This window comes from Aquila chrysaetos, chromosome 20 (assembly GCF_900496995.4).
Source record: "Aquila chrysaetos chrysaetos chromosome 20, bAquChr1.4, whole genome shotgun sequence".
Taxonomy (NCBI): Eukaryota; Metazoa; Chordata; class Aves; order Accipitriformes; family Accipitridae; genus Aquila; species Aquila chrysaetos.
The window spans coordinates 5,962,189-5,978,511 of NC_044023.1; positions in this window are offsets into that span (position 1 = coordinate 5,962,189).

A 16,323-nucleotide genomic window follows, 5' to 3' on the forward strand; every position below is an offset into this window, starting at 1 on the left:
TGTCCCAAATGTTGAGGGATCTTCAACTCTTTTTTTTTTTTTTTTTTTTTTTTTCCTTTTTCAAGAAAGGTAGGACATTCATGATAGGCTATTTTCACTTACTACATAACACAGCCGGACAAGTTCACTGAGCCATACCTGTAACAGTGACCAGAACCTCAGATACATGACTTCTTGGAAAGACAAAGACATAGATTCTCTTCCTATCCCTCTTTTCTGCCTCCACTTCTGCTGAAGTAGTCACAACTGAATTAGATGAAAGGAATGTGCTACCCCTCCTGTTCTAATGTGCCTGGAAGCCTTCCAAATTCTCCTGTTTGTAGGATTTACTAGAATGATTGCAGCCAGTGATAGAGCTTTGGGGGTACATGCATGGTTTGCCAGGAGCATGGCTGCACAGTTTAGTCTAGTATAATTATGATTATCTAATTTCAAACCTTGTGTGGCTGGCGCAGAGTTCAAATTCAAGTCACTGCTTCCCTGAGGATTTCCTTCCTGAGACACTCCTTCTTGGACCACTAGTTGAGGCTACAAAGAAAAGCAACAAAAACAAACAAACCCCCCCCCACATAAAATTAGGTATCAAGGGACAAAATTGCAAATAAACAAAGTAGATGGAAAGCAAAAAGCCTTTAATCAACATTATAAATAAGACTGTAGAGCCCTGAAAGCATGCCCATTTGCCACCACTTCCCATATCCAGCCATAGGCAAGAGGAAGTGCCCGTGCATGTAGTATCCACACACATTCACAAGCGTCTCTAAATGGTTGTCAGAATCCATAATAAGCTACCATATTACCAGCCTTTTGAGACACACGGACCCACACTTTGAAAAAAATCTCCCCTTTATGCAGCTGTAGAGAAATTTTTTCATCCTTGAGAACACTTTCTATATTTCAGGATATTTTCCTGTCCTGAACAACTAAACATTTTGTCCATCAAAAATTAAAAAACCAAATGGCTGTTCCTTTTCTTCTGCTTTGGTTTTGCCCCCCCAAAACTCCTCAGCTGTTTGAACTGAAACATGAGAATGCTTCACTAACCAGAATTAGAATGACATATTTTGAAATATTAAAAAGAAAAAATGGAGCCAGTGTACAAAAAGTTTGAACATCAATAAATTGGCATGTAGCAAAGATTTTATTTATTTATTTATTTATTTACAAATTACTATGCAGCTCATTGTACATAATAATGAACATCCTAACTTACATCTCTGGCAAACAACTCAATTTAACCACAAAACCCCAAGCCTCACCCTAGAACTGCACCTACTACAATTTGTTACAGAAAAGAATGGCTGGAAAAGTCTTTTCTGACCTCATTTGCAGCCTGTTATAGATGAGAGATGGCTACAAAATATTTCTAGCATGCTACAGGTGTTTATAGACTGGGCAAATCCCTGAGCACCCTGATTCAATCAGACCTGCTTTGAGCAGTGGTTTGAACTAAAGGATCTCCAGTGGACCATTCCAACCTGAATTATTCTATGATTCTAAAAAAATATAAACAAGCATAAGTACACACAAAGCTGAGGGATACCAGACATTCAATACCACTGTAAGTAGATCCTGGGAGCTATCAGGATGCTCCAAACTGTTGTCTTGCTGCTTCTGCGTGGCAGAAAGGTCTCAAGGAAGAAGAAAGTGCCAACTGAATTTATAAGGAAGTGTTAGATTATCATTACAGAAAAATTGAGAATTTTCCATGGAAATTTTTTTTTTTAATTGCACATCTACCAACAACAACAAAAAAAGATAACATAGGACGGGAAAACTATTCAGCTAGCTTTATTTCAGATGTTAACTTTTGACAGCACACACGTGGGTGTCTGTGCCCCACAAGACGTTGGAGAGCATGTTTTCAACACTGCCTAGCTGCCCCATTTCCTTTTCCACTGCAGGAGCCTGTCCCCAGAGGGGAAGGGGGGGACTGTCTCTGCAGCCGTGTCAGGCACACAGAATAGCTACAAAGCAGGGCTGAAGCCGTCTCCTCTATCACTATTCCTGTCAGTTTAACCACAAGACAGCCCTACCAGCAGGTGTTTTATAAATTGTCCCTTGCTCTGAAACTCTCTCTCAGACTTGTCCTGCATAGGATCCTCAGCTGTATATAGTCTGTACTTCACCTTTTTTGCTTTCCTGAACCCTACAATAACAGAGTTTCACAGCCAAGGCTTCTCTGCCACGGTTCAGACTGCGTCACAGTAACAGCAGAAACTAGGACTGAATCTATTCCTCCCGCAGAATTTCATTGTCTGCTCTTTCCCTTACCAGGCAGGAAGCAGAAAGGCACTGTAGCACTCCTGAGGGTTAAAACGCACCTATTTCAGATTAGATGAAGAATGCATAGACTAGTGCCAGAATCTGCCTGCCAGCTCCTCTGGAGTCCTTTGGCCTCTGCATTTGCATTTACCCACTGTAGTTCATGGTTACACATACAGGACACATCCCTTTGTACCATTGTCCAAGACAAGGTAATACCTGAGGGCTCCTTCCCCCTCTCTTCTCAATCTCTGCCTCCCCTCATGCACACGGCCAGGTCAAATTACACATGCTGATGAATATCCCTCTTACCCCCTCTCAAATTCAGCAATATCCAGACTGTTTCGAAGCTACATGTAAAGTCCTGCCGCCTTTCACTGCTCCCAAGGAAGAACTGTCCCAGAACTCAGATTGTCTGCTGGCCCTCATGCAACCATCTGGATGCCAGTCCCTGACCCTACTTTCACCTAGTGAGAGTATGCCATATGATGTTGCTCTATTCTCATCAGTGTTTCTTTTTAGCACAAATACTCCCCTCCTAGCTATTGCTTCTAGCTGGGTCACAACTTCAGAGTAACTTAGAATCATAGAATCATTTAGGTTGGAAAAGACCTTTAGGACCATCGAGTCCAACCATCAACTGTGCCCACTAAACCATGTCCTGAAGTGCCTTGTCTACGCGCTTTTTGAATACCTCCAGGGATGGCGACTCCACCACTTCCCTGGGCAGCCTGTTCCAATGCCTGACAACCCTCTCAGTAAAGAAATTGTTCCTAATATCTAACCTAAATCTCCCTTGCCGCAGCTTGAGGCCATTTCCTCTCGTCCTATCTCCAGCCACCTGACAGAAGAGACCAGCACCCACCTCACTCCAACCCCCTTTCAGGTAGTTGTAGAGAGCAATAAGGTCTCCCCTCAGCCTCCTTCTCTCCAGACTAAACAGCCCCAGTTCCCTCAGCCGCTCCTCATAAGACTTGTGCTCCAGGCCCCTCACCAATGTGGTTGTCCTTCTCTGGACACGCTCCAGCACCTCAATGTCTTTCCTGTAGTGAGGGGCTGAAAACTGAACACAGGACTCGAGGTGCGGCCTCACCAGTGCCGAGTACAGGGGAACAATCACCTCCCTGCTCCTGCTGGCCACACTGTTTCTGATACAGGCCAGGATGCCGTTGGCCTTCTTGGCCACCTGGGCACACTGCTGGCTCGTATTCAGCCGGCTGTCAACCAGCACCCAACTTCTAACAGTCAGCTTCTGAGCATCTTGAAACTTCCATCTGTTTGCCTCCAGGGTCTGTCTGAAATTCTGTTGCAAAGCAATTTGTAATTTAGCAGAGTTCAAACAGTCTCAACCGCATCTGAAGAGTACACTGCCAGCACCCAGCCCTTCCATGAAGGGGTAAGAAACCCTCTCATCCAGGACAAACTCTCAGAGCAGGGAAAACCCTGCAATCACAATCCTTCAGGGAACACCTATACTATCTCTCACTTTATTTTTATAAAGTTATCTTTGATCCATGTTACCTGGGGAGTCAGAAGTATGTTTTCCAGCTGTACAGGTCCCTCCCTGTCCCTAGCCCTAGTTCAGGCTGATGCTGTGTCTCACATTTAGCTGTATTACCCTGGCATTTTCAGTCAAGCTCAGCAACATTCAGCTCTGTCCTCTATCAGCAGATAACAATGCCTCCCTTCTCACAGTCCCTTTTGCCATGGACACTCTGCTTAAGCAGGACAGTGCTCCTCATCTGGTCCAGGGAGCAATCTATGTATCCCTGCTTATAGAGCCTTTGGGCAGGAAAATAACATCTCTGTAGAATCTGAGCTCCTTCTCTGTCCTTGAAAGGGAATCAAGACCTAGGACTGGCTGTGCCTCCTTATTCCTTTCCACTCTCCCTCCAATGCACATGACTCTAGTATGTATCTCTGAGCTATACACACTCAAGTAATTTTTCTTACTTGCTTGCATCCAATCCATAAAAGAGCATCTTCTCTCCTGATTTGCTGCTGCTTTGTATTTTTCCCTTGTCTCATTTCTTTGTCTCTCTAAAAAACAAAGACAACCTTCAAAAAAAAAGGAATTTTTTTTTTCTTTCTTTCTTTCTACTTTGCAGCTCAGAGATGTTTCTTTTTCCTCCAAATGCACTTTGGGCTTTTCACAACAACCTGGTCAAAGCACCCTACCACTACTGAAAGGGAGAACACTGTCCTTTATTCATGTCCTTCTAGGTCCCCCTGCTTCTCTTTGAGATTTGTCAGCCCATGAATGACACCAGCAGAACTCACTGGGTGAGATGTTTTGGTCTCTAAGACAGAGCCATTTCTGCCTCCAATGCTTTTCCATAGAGCTTGAGGATCCCAATTTGCACAGCTAGTTGCTTTAAACACTGGTAACACGTCAGATTTCCTTACACAGTGTATTTAAATAACATAATATAAATGTGCTTAGAAAAAGCAATGGGCTTTTAGCAAGAGCTATGTGCTGAACTAGACTGTGACCTTCTCATTTCAAAGAAGAAACAGCAACTGGACAGATTTATGGAGTAGATCTTTTGTCTGGGAGATTCAGTTCTGCACTGGGTTTGCTGACAGTACCCTCCACCACTATTCAAGAAATATTTGTGTGCCAAAGTCACTGTCATGTCAGAGAAGTCTTCTAATCTCTCCCACATCCTGCCACTTCCTCCCTGGTGAAGATTTCCTTCCAAGCCTCCTGCATAGCCCTCATGGACTGCTCTATCCCTCTGTTTCTGCTGAACCAGACAATGTCTCTTCCCATCCTAACCACTCTGGTGGCACCACAGCTGTAGAACAAACTATGGATTCCTGCAGCAAGTGCACAGCTTAGGCTTGGTCTAGAATTTTTTGTGGTAACAGATATACACTAAATAATGGTTTGTGGTTGTTGTGGGTTTTTTTTAATCACTCCTAATGATAGATAAGATGTCATTAACCATTCACAGGACTGAATATCCTTACTGATTAAAATAAAAGCTTTCATCTTTTTTTCATGCCTGAAATGTTATATCTTCATCTACTGATTCTTACTAATCCTTTGTTTCCTGCATAAAAGAGCCTCCTGCTGGCAGGATTCAAAGTTTCTCCATTCACCAAATTTCTTTTTGTTTAATTTTAAGTTTCTTCTTTTGAGACAAACTTACATGCCAAGCAATCACTTGGGTCTTTCAAGACTCCTAGGAAGACAACCCCTCTGCCCAAGAAAGGATGGAATCTCTGGTCTGACATTCCAAGCCTGGGAAAGTACTGTGGGAGACTAGTATGTCTTAAATTAAGTAGAGCAGCTCTCCTGGGCTCTCAGAATTCTTCAGGAGCTGAATCTTAGGGGTGACTGGAAAGGCAGTCAGAGCTTCCCTAACATGTTAGATTTTCAGGCCACCTAGGCTGAAAGAATGTCATTGTAGATAGAGAGCCTGAGAAGAACAAATGCAACTGAAAATCCCCCAGGATCTGTGACTGCAGAAGAGGAAAAGGACAAAACACTGTACTCACCCACTTGCGGGGCCTCCCTCTTGGCCTTTTCCCAGCAGAAGATTCTACCTTTTTTGAAAACAAAGGGGAAAAAAAAATATTTTCAACTCTCATACTTGCTGGGCACTGTGACTAATACATTAAACCTGGCCAAGATAACTTCTGTATAAAGTTCTTGTGAGACAAGTAGCAGAAGAGGCAAAAGCTGGGGATAGAAGACAGTTGAGGAGGAAACACCTGCCCAACTATACTGTTTGTGATTATTTGGCAATAGTGGAGGAGAAACGCTAAAAGGAAGCTCCTGAACAGGCACTGGCAACACAGGAAGGCTGCAAGTGAGTTAGGACTAAACCCACAATAATTGGTTTGCCCAATAGTGGCAATTAAAGCTGCACTGAATTAGGGGCAGCTTTCATTATCTATCTTTAAGCTAAGAGAAACCTCCCTGCTTGTCTCTCCAGCAATGCTTCAAGAAGGGACAGCCAGCTTCTCTCTCCCCCATTAAAGAATGTAAGCCATTTACTCTTACCATTTGTCCAGATACAGTAGTCACTTTCTTGCTTCCTTTTGGCCTTCCTCGTGGTTTCTTCACTGGCAATGGTCCCACAGCCTCCTCCTGGGATAAAAGGAGAAAATCATTTAAGCAGGATGATCCCTTCAACAACTTACAGCTTCTCATTCTAATGTGTCTTAGACTGTCTTACCAATAATAGCACCTATACCACTAAATACCTGGTTGTCTCTGCTCCTCCAGCTGTGAAGTGCATTAGAAGATGGTCAGCAATACCCCTATCCCTTCATCTTTTGGACTGGGGAAATGAAGAAGTTCCCAGGGCACTAACCGTAGTGCCTGGAATGGGGAGAGAAAAGGCCTTGGCCTTCTCCACTCTAATTACTGGTGCAGAAACAGAGGATGATGACACCTGAAAGTCTCCAGACTGGAACAGAGACCTGGCTAGCTCCTCTCATGCCATTTACTGGCCTGAACAGTCATGGCCTGCCGCACTAGAGGCACCTCTGAAGCCAGTGGCTGAGATGCCCCAGGGTGCACATACTGCTGCTTTCCTGAAGAGCAAGAGTATTTATCACAGAACACCTCAGCTTCCCTTGCTCTTTGTTAGCGAGCCACTTCCCAGGGCTGCCTGCAAATCCTGTCAGGCTAACGCCATAGCATCCTCAGGCAGCCTCTTAGGATAATGTGCCCTCACCTGTGGCAGCTTCTTTGGTCTTCCCCTCTTTCTCTTCAGGCCCTCCATCAGTGCAGACGAGCCGGGGTTCACTGGCCTCTCGTTGCTCATGTTGGCACTTGCCACAGTTTCCAGATGATAATCCAACAGGTTATTTTTCCATGGACTGGGAAAGAAAACTTGTCTCCTCTTTCTTCCCCTATCTTGTTACAGATTCTCCTCTACCTGCAAGGCTGAAATGGTGAGAGAGAATAAGGCATGACAGCTTGCTATTGTTTTTATCAGGTAGAAGAGTCTGGGACACAGCAGACATTTAGAAGCATAACCATGCTTTATAAATATTATTGAAGCATCCTTTTACATGGCCCATTCCTCAGCTTTCTGAGGCTTTTGGCCAAAGGAGCTGATTGCTCCAGGTGCCAGAGCGTTGGTACCTGCGTCTACCTTTCCCCCCTTGTTGGCCAGTTTCATCCAAATTGACAAAGACAACGTCTTCAGCTCTCTGAACTCCCCTCTTTGTAGGCTTCCTTTGCCCAAGGAGGAAAGAGGTGGGAGACAAAGTGGTGTTGGTGAGTTATAAACACCCAATTCAAGGGTGAAGCTTCACTTGGAGCTCCTGTATTGTCAGATACCAAAGCTAATCCTGAGACCCAAATCCACAGCAAACAGAGCCTTACATCAGGATGCTTGAGAGGGCACTTATCAGGGTACAAACTCTTTAAGAGGTGAATTTGTCTCTGGAGCTGCCCTTCAAGAGTTTGCTCCTAATCACTGACTGAACACATGCTCTCTGGAGAGATGGCCTGACCCTATTTCAGAGCGCTCAGCCTCTGGTCCTGCATGAGGCTCACTGTTTCCTACAGGACAAAAGAAGCCACCCAAACCTGGGTTTTGCTTGGATCCTGAGCACTGGTTTGTCTACTGCAAGTTTCGTATCAGCAGGCTTGCCAGTCAGCCTCTTCCCTGTCCCCAAGCTCTACTTAGTGTCTGCTGTGGTTGGAATGAGCCCTGATCTGACTTGTTTGCTCTGAGAAATAACCAAGATCATGAGCTGTTCAGGGTACATAGGAAACCAATGACTGTCCTTGCTTTTGCTTGAGGTTCCTCCCCTGGCATTGTCCGCCACAGAAGGTGACAGTCTAACTGTGAGCCTTTACACTCTCACATCCCAAAGCAGGAAGAAGAGGGAAAAGACCTCGACCAGAAGCTCAGCTGGCACCTGAATCCCAGGCACAGTAAGAGGTGTGGGGGTCACGGGTCTTGCTTATGTGTGAGGTAAACCCTAGCCGAGGACCTGAGTTCAACTCCCAGTTTGCTGATCTGCTTGAAAAAGGCACTTGGAGCCTCCCCAGACCTTGGCCCTCCTATCCTTCTTGCACAGGAGGGAAGGCTCAAGAAGATGAGAAGGGCTGAGAGGACTGAGCCTGGGTAGACAGAGGTGAGCAGTGCTGGCTCAATCCTCTTTCATCAGTAATTCTTACCACAAAATAAATAGCTGAGAATAGTGCAGTTGGGAAAGCAACATCATTGCTTGCTTAGGAAAGCAGGAATATATAGATGAACAATGCCTTTCCACCTTCTGTGCAAAGCCATTGCCTTCTCATCTAGACATTGCAGGTGTAATTTGCCTTGTTCATAGAAGCTCTTCTACCTCCACTTGAGAAATGTTTTTTTTTTTTGCAGCTCTTTGCTCTACCTGTTTTGTTTCTCCTTTCTCACTTGTTAAATGAAAGGTAACAACAGTGTGCTTAAACAGCTCTTTGTCCCATCGGCCTTGAGTGCTGCTCGGTCCCTAATTCCCTCCTGCAGGCTCTACCTGAGACAATAAAGGCAGTATTGCAAGTAAAAGCACAGCTGCACCGCATAGAAGAGTGTGACTGTTTTCTTCAAAATAATGCTGGAGGGCAGAAGCTGGGTTCAGTTCCAGTTTGTGCTTGAGCAACCCTACCTAGTGAACTCCCTGGGTGTCCCTTTGTGCACACTGTTGGTACCCAGCTCACAGGTGCTGCTGCACACTTCGCTTTTCTATCAAAACCTCTGATCAGAGGATGATGGAAAGACCATAGCTCAGGTCTCTGAGTTGAGGCTGCATCTGGAGGAGAGACAGTTAGGAGAAAAAAAAAAAAAAAAAAAAAGAAAAAAAGAAAAGAAAAAAAAAGATTCTTTGTACTTGCAAGCCACACACAGTTGCCACCAAGTCCCTGAGAGACAAGCACAAAACACTTTTGCAGTCTCTCTCAGAGAAGAGCTGTGCTTTTACAAACTGTTACCAGAGCTTTGTAGTTTGATCAGACATTCAAGTTCCAAAGATGAGAGGGCCTTAACTGAAGATGACAACAAATATTCTGCCCTCTGGTCCAGCTACTGTTTCCTGCCTCCGCATTTACTGGTCAGAACTGGGGCTCAGACGGCCTTGTGCTGGTCCTGGCATTTGGGGCTGGCTGAGGCAGGAGGGAGTCACTGAGGTACACAGACCCTGGACTGCCCTAGGAGCAGAGAAGACTTGGTGCCTCTTCCCAACGGCAGGTCTAAGCCAGCCCTGGCTCGTGCTGCACACATCTGCTGCTGGACAAGTCCAGAGTGCTGCAAAGGTGGCTCGAAGCCTCCTGAGCCTGAGCCTCCCCTCAGCCACCTGTGGAAAGGGAACAGACATCACCATAGGAATGGACAAGTGTGAAGGTGCTGCCCAAGCCAGCTCTCTGCAGGAAGATTAAGGCTGCTTTGACAACACAGCTTCTACCTATGGATCACTAATTTGAAAACACTGCTTCAGTAGCTCTTGGAATTCAGGTCCTAATGCTAACATGTGGGAAAGAGTTAGAGGAAATATAAGCACGTCCTGGAAAGTTATCATATGTGCATGTTTTTCCCTGTTTTTTCCATGGTAATGCCGAAGCATAAGGAACGGGATGAATGATGGGGTATGGCAGGTATTGTCAAAGATAACAGATGGGGAGGCTGTGCTGATAGGAGGGCTGAGTTAAGTATTTGCATTTTATTTTTCAATCTCAGATTACACTATCTGCTCAGTCACCTCAGGCTGGACATGCAGAATCTGAAAACGTCACTGGCAGATACAGCAAGAAAACTTCCAGCCTTCACTCCGTATTCTAAAAAAACCATACGCAGTCATGACAGACACTGAAGCCATTGTTCTTATTGACACAACCTCTCTCATGAGTTCACTATAACTGAAACCTGCATTACATCCAAACTTTGCATGTCACTATTCAAGTGGGAGCAACCACAGTGTACAGAATTCATTTTCCCCCTGATGCAAAGAAAGTCAGTTCTTGCACAATGATTGTTTTCTAAATCTTGCTAGACTCGTACACTCTACAATGTCTTTCACATATCTGGCAAGCCTTCTACAGACAGGACTGCAGACAAACATACAGTGACTGCCAGGAGGCAGCAGTGTCTTTGTACATCTCTCTTCCACCTTCCCATCACCCACCAAAGGCACATGCTTCTTGAAGCCTGGTGTGAAAAGAAAAAACACAAGCAAAGCTATACAAGCATCAGTCCTTAGGGCTTTTGTAAGCTTTACATGACTCAATGTAAGATGCATACAAAGCAAAAGCACCCACTGCAATTCTACTTCAAATTTCTCAACAATAGCTTTCCATTTATATATATAAAAACCCAAACCAATATTGACTTCCATTAGATACCAAAACCCAAGTATGCTTTCCAGGGTCACTGCACTCCCTGCTGGGAGTGGAGCCAGCAGGGCTGAATTTCAGTCCTATACACTGTCCACAAGGGCACAAGATGAAAAAAATCTATCCAAATGCTTGTGGGCCTTAGATCACCTGTATGTCGGCCATATACACAGCTTTGCAAATGATGCAGATATGTCAATACATGTTTTTGGCAGTATTCAGACCTCTATGCTGCAGAGACATCACCTAAAATGAAGCACCTCATGTTCCCAAAACATTTCCAGGCACCTGGCACAGGACAGGGGATTCTCACAGTCTAACATTTTGCACCTGATTTAGGTGCAAAGTTGAACAAAGCCAGTTTTTCTACCGTACCAAATTATCAGGAAAGAAAAGCTCTTCCTGGGGGCAATGTAGTTGTAGTCTAACCCAGGGTACTGAATAGTGTTCTTGAGGGACTTTTCCCTTTCCACAGACTACAGAGGAAGCCTTGGGGATGAGCCTGCTGACTTAGGCAGGTAAATTAAATGGCAGAACCCCTTCCTGTTTGTTTCCTCAGGGAGGTGAAATTTTAGGCTATGTCCTTGGGAGAAACACAATACGCACACGGATGCTTGAGACATCATACTAAAACCCCCAAACCACGTGCACGAATCACAGCAAATGCTGCCAGAAAATGATTGTCTAGCTGCAGTGCCCACATACAAAATACAAAGCTCACAAAGCCTTTTTCAAAGCATAATAGGAATGTGATTATAAAAGACCCTTCATTATAGCCTTAACTCTGCCACTGTCTCTACAATAATAGGAAAAAATATCCACAAAGCACAACTCCCACTTAATAGTACAGCACCATTGTTCTGCTGTCACGTGTGACAAAGTAAATCCAGGATAACTTCACTGACATGAACGTGGTCACTCTTCAATCCCTCTAGTAAAAGAGGGAGGGAAAAATTTGACCCAAGCCCTGCATCAAGCAGGAGGAAGATAAAAGACTTTGTTAGTCAAGACATCTAAAGAAGGGGACTAAGAAGGCTGAGCAGAGAGAAACCTTTCATTCCAATAACTGTAGCAATAACGATCTGCACTCACATTACGAGAAATTACTTTCACCTTCCGAGAAATCAAATGCTCACGTCTTTTCAGATCTCACAGCAGATCAAGAAATGCCACAGCTTCTCATGGTTCCCCATGGACTTTTCTACCAGAAAAGCAGGATAGCCAAGCGCTGGAATATGTCCCTGGGGAAAAAGCAGTAGTAACACTCTGGCAAATGCACCTTTTCTGCCAGATTTTTCTGTGAAATGAGGAAGTTACAGGCTACTAAATCAAGCTTGTGGCAACAGCAGGTAACTGCCACAGTCTCATAAATCACATCTCAAAAACATAAATAACCTGTCTAGGTGATTTCCCTAACTACTTTGAGTGGCTAAGTCTAAGCCTTCTTTGGTCTTATGCTTAAAAGTCTCCCAGTTTCTTGCCTGTTATTTTTTTAATGAGCACTTTATTGTCATTTGTTCTTGTATCACCAGAATCCTTCAGCAGCAACATTCCTCTCTCCTTCATTTTTAAACCCACTATACCAGATATACACAAATAATCTGATCTCCCGCATCTCACCCAGCTGAACAAGCCAGTGTGTTCCAGTTTCCCAAGATGTGATCTTATCTCCTAATCATTTTGGTTGTCATTTACACCCTTTCCAATCTGAGCTCAACACTTCTGAATATGATAAGGATTCTTACTCTCAAAACTATTTTCAGTGAGGACAGCTTGACTAAACTTAACTTCTTACTTGTCTGAGAAGTGTGGGCTAAGCAACAGTTCAGTGGGAAAAATTCAGTTCCTGTGTAACATTAATAGCACAAGCTTCCAAACTGATTCAACCAGCGAGCTATTCCACCACCTCCAGCATATCCTGACTGATAAAATATCCAGTTCAGAAGACAGCAACTATTTAAGCTTACAGAGGACAAAAAATACAGGAACTGTATGGACTTCCATGCTTCACACCGGTGCTAGGGACCAGCTCAAGGCCTGAACCGGAACTTCTGTGGCTCTACCTACAGAGCTACATTTCTGATTTTGTTATAGATTTCTCTGTGTAACCTTAATGAAAGTGCCTTTATGTGTTTCAGTTCCCCATCTACAAAATGGTGCGTAGTTCCCTGACTGCTGAGCTATGCTGGTGATGGGGCTGAGGAGAAAGAACCCAAGTGAGGCAGGAAGAGGCAAGCCTGTCCATGCCTGTTCTTCTGAGACAGCCAGCAAGGTAGGCAGATGCTACCAGCTGGGATAGGAGCTTATGGACTAAACACCTATCTACTAGGAAACAGACAGCAGCAGCAGTTTTTTGGGTTGTTTGTTAGGGGTTTTTTGTTGGTTGGTTTTTTGGTGGGGGGGGGGTTTGGTGTGTGTGGGGTTTTTTGTTTGGGTTTTTTGGGTTTGTTGTTTTGGGTTTTTTTTGTTTGTTTTTTTTTTTTTTACATTAGACACATGCACAGCTACATGGGAAAAAGACTGTTGATTACTGAGTTTCAAGCAATGATGTGGACATGAACAGTCTCTGTTTCCTATTTCCCAGATCCTGAGCATTCAGCTTCAGCACAACATCCATACACTGCAAGAGTATTCTCTTGAACGAACCTATGCTTGACGCAGTGCCTGCCAACTTATTTCTCTCTCTGCCCAGATACCCGAGCCAGTTACTACTCTGAGAGGCACCTTGCTCATCCTAAGCCATACAACTAATCACAGAAATATCGCCATGACTCTGCTGCAGCTAGCCTAAAATATTCCCGTTCCTTCCTCAGAAAAGTGAGGCTTTGCACTTGCCTGTGGAATGAGTCAGGTCATATGTGGAGTCCTAGCTGCACTGAGGTCCTATTCATTCCTGTATGTGCAGGACTTTCCCTGAAGGTTGCTACGTACTTCCACAGTGAAGGGCTCAACCTCAATCCTACCTCAGCGCCAACAGCTTCTAAGCCCTGCCAAGGCCCCAGGCTTCTTACAGTCAGAGCAGGCAAAGCAAGGAGGCACTTAACCACCCCAGGGAAGATGTGGAAAAGCAGTGCTGGATACCAAGACCAGAGAGGAAGAGAGATCTGGAATCAGTTCCTGACTGATCTTGGGCAAGTCATGTAATCTTTCTGCACGTCACGCTTTCTGTCTATAAGATTATGGAATAATGCTGGAAGTAACTAACACTTGCCCTCAACCTGGGATGTGGGGACTGAGGACTAAGTCACTCCTATTTGCAGAGTAACACTAAGAACCCCCAGCAGAAGAGAACAGAGCGAGGCATTATTAGTAGACTGCTCCAGCAGCCTCTACCCTGTCATCGTGTTCAGGAGCACAAAGGAGAGGCTGTCGCAGCTGAAGAAATACAGCCCAGGATTAGCCACATCCTGCTGAGCAGCAAAACACACCCTTACCCTCTTCCCCCCAGGAAGCTGAAGGCTCGTGGGACCAATTTGGGCCAAAGCTGTAAGCTGGAACTCCCTGCCCTGGGAACCTGACACAGAGCAGCATTGGAGCGTGAGTTAGGGTTCCCCAGAGCTGCAGCACATTGCTGAACTGCACAGCACTTCTCACCCACTCCCAGACCAGAGACAGCTCACTGTCTCTACCCAAAGAAACTCACGTACCAAACTCAGGACCCCAAGTCTTGAGGCCACTTGCCTGAGGTCTTAGACACCCTTCCAGCACTTCTCCCAAAAGTATCAAGCCAGATCAGTGATGCCTCTGTGCGGATTGTAGACTCCCTAGCATTACACATTAAGAGCCTGTTAAAATTCTCCTTTAGGGAATTTGCTCAAAGACCCAAATGTTTGCTAAAGGACTCTTTCTTCTCTTAAAGTCTCTGTCCAGACACTTTCACCAAAAAGTAAGCTCCCCAAGCACTGCAGAGTTAAATCAGTGGAGAAAAAACAACAGTATTTACAGGGAAATAAAAGGATAAGGAGAAATCTGTGGTTACTAAAACAAAATTAAAAATCACAGTTATCTCTTACTTCAGATAGCATCAAGCCTTGCCCCTCTGCTGAATTACTATCTTATTCAGCCCAACTACCGACATCTGCAAAACACTGTCCACTTGTGCAAAACCAGGAAATGGCCCTCTATGTTTCCTGGCAAGGACAGGCGTTTTGGCACCTGGCACGGGGACATACAAGGCAGCAACTTTTGTGCCTTAACCTACTTCCAAACAGCCTCTCTCAATTACCGAGATGCAATTTATTAATCCCTGTGCCTTGATAAACCCCAGCATCTTGCAGATGAGTTCTACATACGCATTTCAAATGCAGGCTTGCTAATGCGGTAAGAAAGGAACAAGATTACCTGTTGAGAAGTTGGGCACCACCACTTGACCTGACCCCAGCAGACCTAGCAATGAAGGCAGGAGAGAAAGACAGAGGTATCCAGCAGCTGACACCCCTTCTGCACTGGAGAGAAGCAGCTAACCGAAGTCTCTGCACATATTCATTTCAGGAGCCTTACAATGAGCCGAACGCTATTTATTGCGCTCCCAGTTAGTGATATGGAAAGCAGCATGAGCACTGCCAGCGATCTCCTTCTGATGGCAGTCCTGAGTAGTGACAGCAAGCGAAACCAAGTTCACTTCGACCCGCCTGGAATCTCACACTAAACTGGCAACAACCAAAAATAAGAAAAATCCCCAACCAGACCACTTACACCAGGCAGCTTGTACCACTGCCCTGCTTACTAAAAATAAGGCCAGTTTCCATATGTGAAATGAATGATCTGAATAAAGGAGACAGATTATTTGACAGACTTCTCTTTACAAACGCTAGAAAGAATCATGCTGACCCTGTTTTATGGAAGAAAAAAACACAAAAAAACCCCCCTCCTAAATAAGTAGCCCCAGGAAGGCTTGTGATGACAAAGTGGTTATTAATCTGAGTGCAAAATGCGCTCGGGGCATTCACTATAAGCCACAAATAAAAATGGGAAGCCAACTTCAGTTGAGCATAAACGTATTTAGAAAGGAGATGTTGTATGGCTCCAAGTTAGGTATTCTGTATTAATTATGTGAACAACCATTAGAGCTGGCAAAAGCCCCCAGAAGTATTTTGCAAAGGAGAATGCAGACTTTTCAGATGGCTGACTTGGTATATTTAAGACACATATGTTGGGTTTTTTGGCACATCACCATTAGCAAAACCAGAGAATTAAAATATCTCCATCTGTACCTGTATAAAACCCATTACAGTATCTTTGAGACAAAGTCTGAGACTCTTCTTTATGTCAAGTAGTAAATTGCTTACAGTGACAGTAGAATTGTATAAACTGAAGACTGATTTTTTTTCTCAGAGCCATCCATATACAAGATTTGCAACCACTTGAGTTCCTCAGTAATTTCTGAAAATGTCAGTAAGCCACCTAAATCACTTACTGCAGTCTGGAAAATATTGGTCTTGACCTTATTAACATGGGAATGATGATCTCCTGGTTAAAGATGTACATGGGAGCTCTGGAAATGTGTCCAGTTCTTGGGGCTGCCATGTGCTTCCTCTGTGACCTCAGGAAAGTCACCTTTTCTTTGTATTCAGCTTCCCACTGGTAAAGTGGGGATAACACACTAAACAGGTAACATCTTTCTTATTTAGACAGTATTGTCTTTGGGAAGAGATACATTTCCCACCATGTAATTACATAGGTCTTAGGCAAAGTGGCTCAAGACTTTATTTGGAGCTCCTAAC